The following is a 14,642-nucleotide window of genomic DNA, read 5'->3' on the forward strand; positions in this document are numbered from 1 at the left end:
CTCTAGACCCAAGACCATGAAGTGTTCACAATGAAAAACTCATCAAAGGGCAACCTAGTTACCTGCTAGCTTCCTACTGAGGCAGAGAAGAGTGGTTATGGGCCGTCATCAGACTTGCCACTGCTGGATCTTCAAAGTTCTTCGTTACATTAGGGACTTTAAAAACATTTAACAAACATTCTATGGGACTTCCTAGGTGCCAGGAATCACCCCCAAGAAACCTATGTAGATTAACTAATGTAATCCTCATAATAATCCTGGAGGTGGGTGGTATTAGTCCCCCTTATAGATGGAGAAACAGAAACATGGAGAGATTAGGGAACTTGGCTGTGATCACAGAGCCAGGGAGAGGCAGAGGGGGCCCCATCCAGGCCGCCTGGCTCCAGAGCCTGTGATTCACCCAGGCTACGTGCTAACTCTAATCTAGGAAGACTTGCTGAGCTATCTCCACCCAGAGCAGAGCTCGTGAGCATCAGTCGCTGGGCAGCCAGATTAGGTGAAAGGAGGGTGGGAAGTGGAAGCTGATACCTTGAGGAGACTTCAGCAACACAAGTGCAAATTCCCAGGTGTGGAGGTGGAAGTCTCATTGTGAATCTGGGCTGAAAGTCACATGACTTACCTCAGCTTCCTCACCTGGAAAATGGGGACAAAGTTTCATCCTGCCAGCCAGGAAGTGCCTAGGTGAGAATCCACGCCATGCCACGTTTGAAAGGTCTTTGCAAAGGTGGGGAAAGCAGAGGGGTTGTTCAAATGGGGAGAAGAAAATGAAGACATGGAATTTTAGCCAAAAGACACTCCCCGGGGCATTTGATGGCCACTTCAGTTAAACACGGTTCTGGGTAAAATGGTTTGTGTGTCCGATGCTGCAGTGGCAGATTCGCAGCCTCATTGAACAACTCCTGGAAAAGGCCAAGCCAAGCCCGAACTCGCCTGGTTTCTTTGTGGGAAGATGCCAAAGGTGAGCAGGTCAGAGCACTAGCCGTGGATTGCTCTGCTCCCAGGCCTTGGGCTGCCCCCCTCGTCCCTGGGTATCCCATCGCCACCACCCCTCCAAGTCCACGCTCTATTTCAAGGCACCTATACCACTTCGTTTCTCACAGTATGAATCATAATCCCCAACTCCAAAAACAGAATCAAAAGAATTCATGAAAACAGTTAAAAACATCACATCCAGCTACAGGAGCGTTGGCTTTTCTCTTTCACCTGCGGATCCAGGTACTGAGGGGCAAGGAAAGCACCACTCATGTGCCCATTGGCCATTCTTCCTGGGCCCTGGACTGGAGGGCAGGCAGTTGGGGCAGTTAAAAGAGAAAGGAGGGCTTCCCCGGTGGCGCAGTGGTTGAGAGTCCGCCTGCCGATGCAGGGGACACGGGTTCGTGCCCCGGTCCGGGAAGATCCCACGTGCCGCGGAGCGGTTGGGCCCGTGAGCCATGGCCGCTGGGCCTGCGCATCCGGAGCCTGTGCTCCGCAACAGGAGAGGCCACAGCAGTGAGAGGCCCGCGTACCGCAAAAAAAAAAAAAAAAAAGAAGGGAGATGTTCCCTGACCCACATCGGCTGTTAGAAACCTCCCTTGCCCCCAGGAGTTCTGAGGTTTTCCTGAGTCTGTTGGCAGATTTGATCTCACACAGTATTCTTGGAATCTGAAAAACTCGTCTTTGCCACCCTTGTCCCTCTTGAGTCCCCGGCTTTCCTCTGTAGGTTGTGTCCCTCCCTCCAGAAAGGCTCCCTTCCCTCCTCACCAGGTAGGATAGTGGGCGCCTTTACGAGAGCCCTCATCACCCTGTTTTCAATCCATTCCTGGGATTGCTTCAATTTCCTTAATTGAAGTATGGTTGCTGTACAATATGAATATTATATAAGTTACAGGTGCACAACATAGCGATTCCCAATTTTTAAAGGTTATACTCTATATTTATTGTAAAATATTGGCTATATTCCTGGTGTGGTATCCTTGAAGCTTATTTTATACATAATACTTTGTACCTCTTAATCCCCCAACCCTTTATTGCCCCCCCACCCCCCCGCTGGTAACCACTAGTCTGTTCTCTCTATCTGTGAGTCTGATTCTTTTTTGTATATTCACTAGTTTGTTGCATTTTTTAGATTCCACGTATAAGTGATATCATACAGTACTTGTCTTTCTGTCTGACTTATTTCACTTAACATAATGCCCTCCAAGACCACCCACGTTGCTGCAAATGGCAAAACGTCATTCTCTTTTATGGCTGAGTAGTATTCTGTTTACATATATACCACATCTTCTTTATCCATTCATCTGTTGATAGACACTTAGGTTGCTCCCGTACCTTGTCAATTGTAAATAATGTTGTTGTGAACACTGGACTGCATGAGTCTTTTCGAATTAGCGTTTTTGTTTTTTTCAGATATATACCCAGGAGTGGAATCGCTGCATCATATGGTAGCTTTATTTTTGGTTTTTTAAGAAACCTCCATACTGTTTCGCACAGTGGCTGCACCTGTTACATTCCCACCAGCAGTGCTCATGCTGTATTGTAACAGCTATGCCACCCTTGCCTCTCCCCACTAGGCTGTAAGTTCCCTGAGGGCAAAGACTGTTTTGTGCATCTCTGTATCCAAAGAGCAAGTACAGGGTTTAGCACAGAGCCGACGGCAAATAAAAGTTGACTGGCCTGAGCCTGCCTGTTGTGGGGTCGATGTGTGCCCCCTAAAAGGTATGTTGAACTCTTAAGCACCTCAGAATGTGACCTTATTTGCAAATAGGATTATTGCAGAGGTGATTAGTTAAGATAAGGCCAAACTAAAGTAGAGTGGATCCCTAATCCGATATGACTGGTATCCTTGCAAGGAGAGGGACATTGGGACTTCCCCGGTTGTCCAGTGGTTATAGGACTAGGCGTTCCCACTGCAGGGGGTGCAGGATCAATCCCTGGTTGGGGAACTAAGATCCCGCATGAAACGCCGGGCAGCCAAAAAAAAAGAGGGAAATTTGGACACAGTCACAGAGGGGAGATGGCCATGTGGAGACGCAGAGATTCAAAGAGAAAACCCAGTAAAGGTGAGGACAGGCGCACATCTACAGGCCAAGGACCGCTAAGGATTGCCAGCTATCAGCGGAAGCCGGGAGACAGGCCCGGGACAGTCCTCCCAGAGAGACTTTGAAAGAGCATGGCTATGCCGACACCTCGATATCAGACTTCTGGTCTCCAGAAGTGTGAGAAGTAAGTTTCTGCTGCTTTCGGCCACCCGGCCGGTGGTACTCTGTGTGTCAGTCCTAGGAACCGGTTACACTTCCTCCATCCACCTCCTCTCCAAACCCCAGTTCTTCCCCTGAAGCACAGCAGTGTCTCAGAAAGACTTCATTTCTTAACTCCTTTCTGCTACTTGGGGCCTATCCCTCATTCTCTCTTGTTGCCTGTTCTGGGCTGAGAAAAAGGTAACGGAGGTTAGCACCCACTGAGTGCTGTTTCTGGGGAAGAGTGATTTTTTTTTTTAACCTACAGTATTTCAAATGGCCTCGAGGATGCTCTCGGGATTTGAACCCACGGGAAGCCGTTTCCAAAGACCTAGAGAAATATTTGGGGTCCAGCCGCAGCCAGGGCCTGTGTCTGTGTGACTAGGAGCTGGGGGCCAGACCCCCCCCTCTTCACCTCCCAGGAGTCTTTCCCGGTCTCCCAGGGCACGTTGGCGCCAGGGAGCCAGAGCCCCCCGCGCTGAGATGACAGGAAGCTGGGTGGCAGAATCTGTCCTCCACCCCACGGAAGACAGGAAATCCAGAGCTGAAGGTTGAAAATCTGACCTCGGCTCACCCCTGCATTGTGTGGGCCCGGAATGAAAGAACGGGCTGCACAAAGCCCTCTAAAGAAAGTGATTAGGGCCTGGCCCCCATGGCGAGGCAGAGAGCGACACCGGCCCAGCCCCACTGCCTCAGCTCCACAGACTGGACGGACCTGCCCGCAGCTCCCAGGACCAGAAGGCCCCAATCCCACCACCCCCGAGTCCCTGGGAAGGGGCGCACTCGAGGTTCCCCAGACGGCGGGCACCTGTGGCTGCTTCACAAACCAGGCTTCTGGAGCACAGAGGCCAGGCTTCCCCTCCAACCCTGGAGGAACAGGGTTCGGTGACAGCCCGGGGGCCGCAGACCTGCGTCCTCTCCCCAGCTCTGCCAGCGCCTTTACGGGGCCTGACCTCAGTCTCTCCATATGTCAAACGGGAATCACCTCCACCCATGTCAGGGGTGAATAGGTGAATTGGGTGAGCCACTGGGTAACAATAACCCCATCTATTCGTGTCGTGCTTTACGGTTTGCATCACCCTGAGGTCCTTTATTGCATGTAATCCTCCTTGCAACTCGTGAGGTTAGAATGATCACCGCCTGTTACAGATGAGGTCATGGCTCCCGAGAGCTCAAAGGCAGCCACGGCTCAGGGGAGAGGACGAGTGAGCCACACGCACCCCGACCCTCCCCACACATACACCCGTGCTCCCTGGGCCGCTCAGCACACTCTGCCAGGATGGCGGGCAGACCTGGACCAGCTGAGGACCAGGGGCGGGAGTGGAGGCCGAAGCGCCGGCCATGTCTGCTCAGGGGTCTCTTACCTAAGCTGACTACATCTTTTAAAAATTATACAAATCATCCCTCACATTCATTCAATACTTACTAAGGGCCTTGTCACTGTATTAACTCCTCACAACACACTGAAGCGCTAGACACTATTTTATTTCTATTTTCCCTGCAGAGATGAAAACCAGGCTCAGCGCTAAGAGGGGACTCTGGAATACACACCCAGGTGTTCTCACCCGAGGGCCTGTGCTCTCTCAACCCACGACATTAGGCTGGCGCTCGTGTGGCCGGAGCGGCGCGCCGCAGTCACATCCTCTAATTACAGCTGGAAAGGCTATTGCACCCAGAGCCACAGGGCAGGGGGAACCTGGGTAAAACTTGGAAGGAACAAGAATTCATTTCAGTCCAGCAAATAACCATCACTGCTGCATGTTTCCTGAGCTCAAGAAGCTCACAGTCCATTGGGAAAAAGACAGTGTGAACAGAATGATACAGCTGTATGTTAACAGACATCCTCTGATGGGGGCCTGAGTGAGCAGGGAAAAGGGTGCGACAAGCAGAGTTGGGTGGGGGATGGAGATGGAGAAGGGGCTCCACAGAGAGCAACGGCACCTCCTGGAGCACTTGGCCATGGACGGGATGACCAGCCACGCCTTGGAAGCACTAGCCATCTGCGGGCTCCGTGTGAGAGACCAGAGAGCTGATTCAAGCTTCCTGTGCACTTGGCCAGAAACACCTCCACCTGGTACCCATTTTAGATCCGGGCACTAAGCCCTCCCCCAGTCATGCACCTCCTCACAGGGGCCAAGGGGCCGTGCCCACTAGATGCAGGAGGAAGCTGGTGATAGGAGGAAAAAAGGGCAAACTAAGGTGGGGGCCCCCATTGGGGCTCTTGGCTGGCCAGATCCACACGTGCCAGGGTGGCCTGCCTTTCCCTGACGGCACTGCAACATACACGAGCAGAGAGCAAGAAGCAATTCATTTTCCCGAGGGCATGGCCCAGGTCTCTATCAATTTCTCCTTTTATGTCTGTTAGCATTTGCCTTATGTGTTGAGGTGCTCCTGTGTTGGGTGCATATATATTTACAATTGTTGTATCTTCTTGGATTGATCCCTTGATCATTATGGAGTGTCCTTCTCTGTCTCTTGTAACAGTCTTTATTTTAAAGTCTATTTTGTCCAATATGAGTTTTGCTATTCCAGCCTTTTTTTTTTTTTTTTTTGGCCATGACGAGCAGCTTGCAGAATCTTAGTTCCCAACCACGATTGAACCCGGGCCCCGCAGTGAAAGCGCTGAGTCCTAACCACTGGACCACCAGGGAGTTCCCCTACTCCAGCCTTCTTCTGATTTCCATTTGCCTGGAATACCTTTTGCCATCTCCTCACTTTCAGTCTGTGTGTGTTTCTAGATGTGAAATGGAAAGAGAGGCTTCCTACACTATGCCCTCAGCAGTCCCCAAAGCCACTGTGAGCTACCACACATTCCCTGGATTCTCTAACGGGTTCAGCCTTAAGGCTCTGGTCTGCTCTGCATGTGATACCCACATCTGTGTCCTCAACTCTGCTGTAGTGAACAGGCTGGTGGTTCCTGCCCATGAAGCCTGAGCTCTGTTATCTTACAGCGGTCTCATCCCTTGCTGGACATTAGAAACATCTGGGAAGCCTTTAAAAATCTTCAGCATTGGGAATTCCCTGGCAGTCCAGTGGTTAGGACTCCGCGCTTTCACTGCCAAGGGCGCAGGTTTGATCCCTGGTCAGGGAACTAACATCCCACGAGCTGCATGGGGCAGCCAAATATATATATATATATATATATATATTTATAAAAAAAATCTTCAGCAATTCACTAAATCATGTGGATTTAGTGAATCCAAAGATCAAAAAAGAGTGTACCTCTTCTCTAGGAGTTTAGATAGTGAAAGATATGTATTGTCTTTGTAACATTCATAGCACTTATTGAGGAACCTGGAAGATCTAGCCTATCATCTCTATTTTTTAAAATATTTATTCATTTTATTGATTTATTTTCTTTCTTTTTTTTTGGCTGAGTCAGCACTTAGTTGCGGCACGCAGGATCTTTCACTGCAACGTGGGCTCTTCGTTGTGGCGCTCGGGCTTCTCTCTAGTTGTGGCGCAGGGCGTGTGAGCTCTGTAGTTTGCGGCACGTGGGCTTAGTTGCCCCGCAGCATGTGGGATCTTAGTTCCCCGACCAGGGATCGAACCTGCATCCCGTGCCTTGGAAGGCAGATTCTTTATCACTGGGCCACCGGGGAAGTCCCCATCTCTATTTTAATGATGATGAACTTGAGACTCAGGGGGGTGCCTGGACAGTATGTAAACGAATCAGCAAACACCCAAAGTGAAACATGAGATGTGCAGGGCAGGAGGGGAGAGTAGTACTAAGGGGGCACGGGAGAGGCTTCAATAAATTCCAACAAGATGGGTCACGGAAGGCTTTGCGAAAGAGACAGCTGATGAGCGGAGCCATGAAAAATGGGTAGTATTGAGAAAGGTGGGGACGGGGTAGCTTCCAGATAGAGGCATCAGCAGGAGGAAAAGCACAGAGGCTGGGAGTGTCTGCACCCCCCTATAAAATTGTATTGTTATGCAGCTCACAAACGCTAGGCTATTTATAGCCTATTCTTATTTGTTTAGGGAAGAATCTTGAACTGAGATATCGAACATTTAACTGGCACTTTGTTCTTTGAGGTACCAGGGCTGCCAGTACAATTGTTCAGGTTGTGTCCTGCCCAAGAGGTGCCCTACTGGGGTTGGGGGAAGAGGGAGCTGATTTCCAACTGCATTCTGTGCACCAAGCCATCCCTACCAGTGGACTACATCTGCCCGCAGAAGAGAGGAAGCCTATCTCTAAGTCATGCAAAGGCGCCATATAGGTTATCTGAAGGTAGCGCTGCAGATCGGAAGAAATGAGGAATCCACAGCATTGAAAACAGTTTGTTTTTCTCAGAATCTAAGTGACAGCTTATATCCCAAGAGTGGCCCGTTTCAGGTAAGACAAAAGAAACATAACTGGCCCCACCGAACCAGGTGATTCTTAGCTTTTGTATGGACCCAGTGTGAGTGCCTGAAATCATTGTTTGATGTCCTTTTAGTCCGGGGACATTAACAATGTTAGTGCTACAAAGAACATACCCAGTCACCAGATTTGTAGGAAGATTCTTCTACCCACGGCAGAAACATGAATGACCAGAGGTCTACCGATTATGGGAACTAAGAAAGACCTCAGACATAACACAATCAAAAATTCTCATTTTACAGAGAGATACAGTATAGAGAAACCCATTCAATCATTCATTCATCACTTGCTGCCTGCCTGCTCTGTGCAAAACCCGTTCTAGAAGATACAGAACACACGAGACAAGACAGCCCCTTACTCCTTGTAAGAGAGATAAGACCCAAATACAATGACTTATAATACACAATGAAAAGTAATTGGTGACCTAACAAAGACACAAAACAAACAGGCATATTCGTACATATTTATGCGTATGTGGAAAAATCTAGGAAGAGGTACACCAGCATTTTAATAGCTGTTCTCTCTGAAGGGTGGGTCACTAGCGATATTTTTCTTTCTTTTTTATACTTTATTGTCTAATTTTTTTCATAGTGACCATGGTCAGGAGGGAGGGAGTTATCTTCATTTCTCAAAGCCCAAAAGAGTATGGGAAAGACACTGGGTGAGGTTAGAGGCAGGAAAGAAAACTCTCTGCAGAGGACAATGTGAAGGTTTTGTGAAGGAGATACCTTTAAGCTGGTCCATGGGCTTTGGATGTGGGGTAATGAGCAGAGAGAAGAGAGAAAACACAGAATCAACAAGGCTTGAGGTGGAAGAAACACTGAGTGGTGGCCTCGCTGAGTCAAGACCAAGGCTCTCAAAGGCCCAGGTCTGGGCTCCCCCCACCAAGGCCAGGAGTGCTGGGGGGGCCCCCATGGGAAGCAGTCATGATGGTTACTAGTTACTGAGACTGGCGAGAACAGCTTTGTATGGGTTAAATATGTTCCCATAAGAGCAAATTCTTCCAAAGTCACATGGGACCCAATCACGTCCCTCTCCTCAGACCCCGTGGTGGGTTCCCAGTGCCTGGAGGCAGTCCTTAGACCCAACCCATCCATCTCACCTGCAGCCCCCAGGATGCACCTGTGCCCTAAACCCACTCCGTACATACCTCCATGCAGCCCCACTCAGGCTGCCCCTCAACTTGCAATACTCCTCCTGTCTTTCCCCACCAGGCCAATCACCGTCCATTAAGGCCACCTTGCACACCGTCTCCTTTGTGGGAGGGCTTTCCTATACTTCCCACCACCCCTTCTCTGAAAATTACTGTGTTCACGTCTCACCTTCCTTCCTAGGTGATGGTCAGAGCCCTCCGCGGCCGTGACTCTCCTCCCCGCCTGTGCTCCATCTCCTTCACCTGCACACACTCCCCGCCCCTGGAAGGGTTGAATGGAATGCCATTGAGTTTTATATTTTGCTGTTGAACCCTAGTAGAGGAAGGGCAAGCGTCACATGGCTCAGGAGATCAGGGGGAGCCCGGCATTCCGTAATTCCATAATTCCAAGGAATCAAAACAAAATTGCATTGAGACTTCAGGGTGCATTCTGTGATCACGCAGCGCATTACCATTTTATGGGGGTGTGGGAGAGGTGGAGAGCAGAGTGAGCTCGGAGCTCCGAATCAGCGGGGAGGGGACCCCCAAACGGAAGCCATTCTCCATCAGGATAGCTTTAAGGGCTGACTCTCCCAGGGCCCTCCCCTCATGGGATTTATAATAAGGGTACCATCTGCATATTGAAGAGTCCCCAGATCGACTCTCATTCCCAAGCTGCAGGCCCTTTGTCCCTTCTCTTAATAATATGCACGTCATTAACATGACAGACCCTCTCCCCTTCAGGGGGCCCGGGACAGGGGAGGATCTTCAGCCAGGCACTTGTGCCCCTGAATAAGGATTTTCAGAATATGGAGGCTGTTGCTCCCTGGGAGTTAACTGGGGGTGACCCCCAAAAGCCAAATGTATGTAAACACCTCTTTTAAAGGCCCCTAAAAGCTCTACTCGACTTGCCCTCTAGTTCCTTTTGTGAAAGAACCCACCTTCAAATCCTGAGGGATGTCATCCCTCTAGCCCTAAAGGCCTTGGCCAAAATGCTTTCACAACCGCCAATAAACGGGAAGCTCCACCACCAGGAGTTGTGAATCTCACAGGTCACGTTAAGGGCAATATCACCTCAGGGTCCTCGACCCAGGGAACGAAGGTCCAAACCCAGTTTCAGATGCCTGAACTTGCAGCTTCTCTGATGAAGCAGAACCCGCCTCCCCACAGAAGAGTCTCAGGGAGGATTTTATGCTGTGTGTCCCCTGCTGTCTCGGGGACCAGCCCATCCCCCGATAGCTTCAGGAAGGCCATCCCCTCACAGCCTGGGATTATTTGGTAACTTAAAAAATTGCTCCTTTTGGCTCCTTGCAAAGACCTGAGGAATGAAGGAGACTCAAGAAGGCCAGACTAGGGACTTCCTTGGTGGCGCAGTGGTTAAGAGTCCACCTGCCGATACAGCGGACACGGGTTCAAGCCCTGATCCAGGAAGATCCCACGTGCCGTGGAGCAACTAAGCCTGTGCGCCACAACTACTGAACCTGCGCTCTAGAGCCTTCAAGCCACAGCTACCGAAGCCCCTGCACCTAGAGCCCGTGCTCCGCAACAAGAAAAGCCACCACAATGAGAAGCCCGCGCACCGCAGCGAAGACCCAACGCAGCCATACATAAATAAATTTATTTAAAAAAAAAAAAGCCCAGGCTAGAAGACAGAAGCCAGCGTCATGGTCACGCCTCCAAAGCACTACTATTATTATTACTATTATTAGTAGTATTATTATCATTAAGTAGAAGGAGCCCCAGAGCCTGAGAGAGGTAGAGTGGGCAAGTCAGCCTTTGCGTGGAACCCGCCACCTTCACACTCACGGTCAACGGCATTCCCAGAAGGAAAACAAGAGATTTCTCCTCCTGGTACAGCCTGAGAATGACTCATTTCGAGTCCCTTAGCAGTGGTTCCAGAGCTCAAATCCAGGTGCTCCGACACCAAGGCAATGTTCTTTCCAGCCCCTCCTTGTTTGCCAGGCCCTTGAACTCTACATGGCCGGTTGAGCCCTCGGAGGTGTGTGCGGTGGTGGTCCCAGCCTCGGCCTCCAGGCTTACAGAGTAGCCCTGTCCGGCTGGTCACCCTGCGGTGAGAAAAAGCCAGCGCTAACGGGAGGGAAGCATGAGGGGTGCTCCAGCCCCATGTGCCCAGAGATGGACTGTTTTCAGAGACGCAGGACTTTCAGTTTTAAAACTGGGACAGTCACAGGACAAGAGGGGAAAAAGAAACCACATCCCTGCAAAAGGACTTCCCCTCCTCAAATGAAAGCACTGTGGAGAGAGCACTTGAATGGCAGTGGGCATCACAATAAGCATTTCATGGTGGTTTCTACTCCAATTACCCCGCCCTCGGCATCCATGCCTCCAGTGAAGCTGGGGCTTAATTTGCACTTGAGCTAAAGGCTGTTTCTTGGCTCCAACATGTTCGTGTTGTGGTCCGTCACCGTGGGCAAGAAAAAAGTCCTCCTGGGGCTACCCAGCCAGCAGAACCCGAGGCCACGCACAACACAGCAGCCTTCACACGCAGGCAGCCAAAGGTAATGGAGGTTCGGACTGCAGTGACAGAAGGACGCGCGCACTTATATTACCCAGAGGAATTTCCAAGGGAGGTGACTCTCCGGGAGAAGCAACCTCCCAGAGGTGTCAAATGAAATGCGTTCACAGCCATACTGGAAGTTCACAGTTACAGACAAGCAAGGAAACCTCCAACCTCATTATTTTAACGACATGTTTGGGGAACAGGGTTTCTGGTAGAAAGATGCTTTTCCCTCAAGACAAACTATAAAATATTAGTTCAGGGAATTCAGAAAAAGGACCAACTTAGGATAAGAAAGATTTACTTTCACACCCAGATGCAAACATACCATTTACAATAGTGAACCCTGGTCTCAACCCTGCCCTCTTCACCAACGAAAAATGTCTCTTAACTATAGCTTGAGCATCTTCAAATCCCTAGTCTCAGTATAAATTTCCTGTTCTTCTTGGCTTTATGCCAGAGAAAAGTGATTACACCAACCCAAGCGAAAACTCAAGGTGTCAGCTATCTGTTATCATATTCTGTTTTCATTTGAGTAATCCAATTAAGAATTGGACTTATCATTGTTTTCTCTAGTTTCAGATGAGACAAACCTGGGTATCCAGTTGCACAAATTGAGACCCTCTAGCTGGCTTTGAACAATGAGGCAAGTCTTTTCACTGGCAATAATTATTTAACATTAGGGGGCAGCTACCTGTTCTAGGTACCGTTGAGCAATCAGAGATGTGCCTACTGACCTTAAATGTGTTTCCTACCTGGGGAGAACCCACTTAGAGATGAATCAGAAAGCAAACAGTGAAGCCCATGCCGAACAAGGGCTGACTGTGGCAGTAAGACCTCATAGAAGACTCCCCGACTTCCACAGTGATGTCCCATCCCTCTTATACTTTACGGCATTCTATCCCTGTAAGAACCTTGCGGGGTGGTGATTACTGTTGTGGTCTGAGAGCTGAAGAAAGTGAGATTCAGAGGGAGGTGACTTGCCCTCAGCCACAGACTCTAGTGAATGTCAGAGCCCAGATAAGTGTCACACCCAGAGCTTCCTGGAGACTGGAGAATGTTCCCAAGCACTGCAGATATTTTAGCATTCAAGACTCCAGCTATCCCCAAGGGTCAATGACTCTCGATCCTTAGAATTGAAAGGGGACCTTGGAGGTCACCATCTCCAATCCATCCCACTTCCAGTTGAGCCAGTTGAGCACCAGGTGCTTACCTCCTGTGCCAAGGCAAATAGCGAATAACTGAGCTAAGGTCCAAGCCCAAGACAAGTATTTGTATTTCCCAGACCTGCCTCCCAGTCAACCGGAAACATCATTTTGTAGGCCGGACGGACTGCTCTTATGGTCTCCTTCAGGAAAACGGTGGACGGTAGCCTAAGACAGAAAATTCAACCGGTGACAAGCTGCAGATTTGTGAAGAAACAGACTTACCTCCTGCACACCACTTCCCAAAAGCCTGCTGAAATTCTTAGGGCTGCTGAAAGGCAGAAGAATGTCGATTTTGCCTTGCCTTTTTAGAGCACATCTCACAGCAACTCATCTGTATTTATCACAGGAGTACGTGCTGTGTGTGTTCTCCCGATACGCATTGTACCATAGGTTTGTCTGCTTCAACCATAAAAAGGCTCTGTTACTTCTCCTGGTCAAAGGCTTCAGGATGAATGTCTTGCAGCATGATACGCCAATATCAAAAGAGATCAGGTAACCCTGGTCAGTGGCCTATGAAGAGATTTCCTTTACAAGTAAGGAAAACTAATAAACCCTTGTAGAAGGCGTCGATGTTCTGCCACACTCAAATTCCTAGGCTTCGTCTTAAAATAGGCTTCAAAGCTCACATTCATTTGTTTCCAAGGTACCCGTTTTCAGGTTTTGTAAGGCCTCTTTTGAGGAACAAAAGTCTGCAAAGTTCTTGTTAAGCGCAGGCTTGTGAGTTTGTTCTGCCACTAAAGGTTTTTAAAGATTCTTTGCCCTAGTAACATCCTAGGGAAATGGAGAGAGGAAGGATTCTGTCAACAAGAAATCAGACGGTTTAACAGACTTAAATCGTACCCATCATGCACCAGGCACTATTCCACGTGCCGTGTGTTAGTTAATTTCTGAAATCTCCCAGAAGCCCAGGTGAAGCGGGTAGTCCCAGCCCCGAGGTCCCGGTAGGGAAACTGCACAGCCCAGAGCTTGTGGGTGTGGGGATCAGATTCAAACCAGGTGGTCTAACTTTAGATCCACACTCTGTGACATCCTTGTACTTTCCTTTGAGAGAGTGAAGAATAAGTTGGTGGGGGACCTTTGCCAATGTCCAAAGGGAGTTAAAGGAGGAAGAGCCTTGAACTAGGAAGACTGAGGCCACAACAGTGCCCGGGTCGCTCTCCACCAGCCCTGCCCCTCAGCTCCAGAGAAACTTCCAGATCTTTCTACTCAAAACTGCAACCCGCCTCCCTCCTGCTGTGGCATCCCAGAGTTCCTCCATCCTGTCCTACTTATCTTTCATAGCATTCACCACCTTATTAAATGCTATTTAATTTAGTTGCTTATTGTATTTCTTTTATTGTTGTCACTCTCTCCTAGACCATAAACTCCCTAAAGCTCGGATTTGAGGGAGTTTCATCTCTTTTGTTCACTGATGTCTCCCAAGCACCTGGAACTGAGCTACACACATGGTAGGTGTGACGTTAATGTTTGTTATGAGAGAGAGAGGAGAGGAAGGAAGGGAGGAGGCTGGGAGGGAGGAAAAGAGGGAGAGAAAGGTAGAAAGGAAAAAGAAAAGGGAGCAGACCGGCTGACGTTCCTCTCCTTTCTGGTGTTCTACCTCTTGAAATGGGGCAGTGAGTTCGATGGCCTCTTCCAAACCTAATAACCTCTGAGTCAGAAAGCAACCCAAATTAGGATTTTCAAAAGATAGCCATCATGGGGATGAATGAAAGTCAAACCCGGAAGACCCAGTTCCCCAAATGGATATAGGACGAACCGGCCAGCTCTCCTGGAGGATTGTGAGTCAGGTGTAAAAACCTGAGTGATCTCTCCGGTGCCACACAGAGGTGGGAGGATTGTAACCACTGTCACCACAGTGCAGGTGACCTGTGGCCTCAGACAAGTGTACAAGCCTCCTTAGGCCTGCGACAGACCAGCAAACCAGCTTCCTCCAAAAGTGAGCTCGGAAGCGGGAAACTGGAGGAGCCGGATTCAGCCACGGGACCCCTCGTAGGCTTTGGCTCAATCATCGCCCTGCCCCCCACCCATCCCTCCGGTCTCCCCTCCTTCTACCCAGCCCCCCGGGACTTAACTCCCTTCCAGACTCTGGGCTCCGTAAAGACAGGCCTCCATATGTGTTTTATCTTCACCTCCAGCCGTCAGCTCCCAACGCCCACGGATGCCCAGGGGATGTGTTTCCCCAGTTGGATTAGCCTGAGAGCTC

The sequence above is a fragment of the Stenella coeruleoalba genome (genome assembly GCF_951394435.1).
Source record: "Stenella coeruleoalba genome assembly, chromosome: 13".
NCBI classification, from domain to species: Eukaryota; Metazoa; Chordata; class Mammalia; order Artiodactyla; family Delphinidae; genus Stenella; species Stenella coeruleoalba.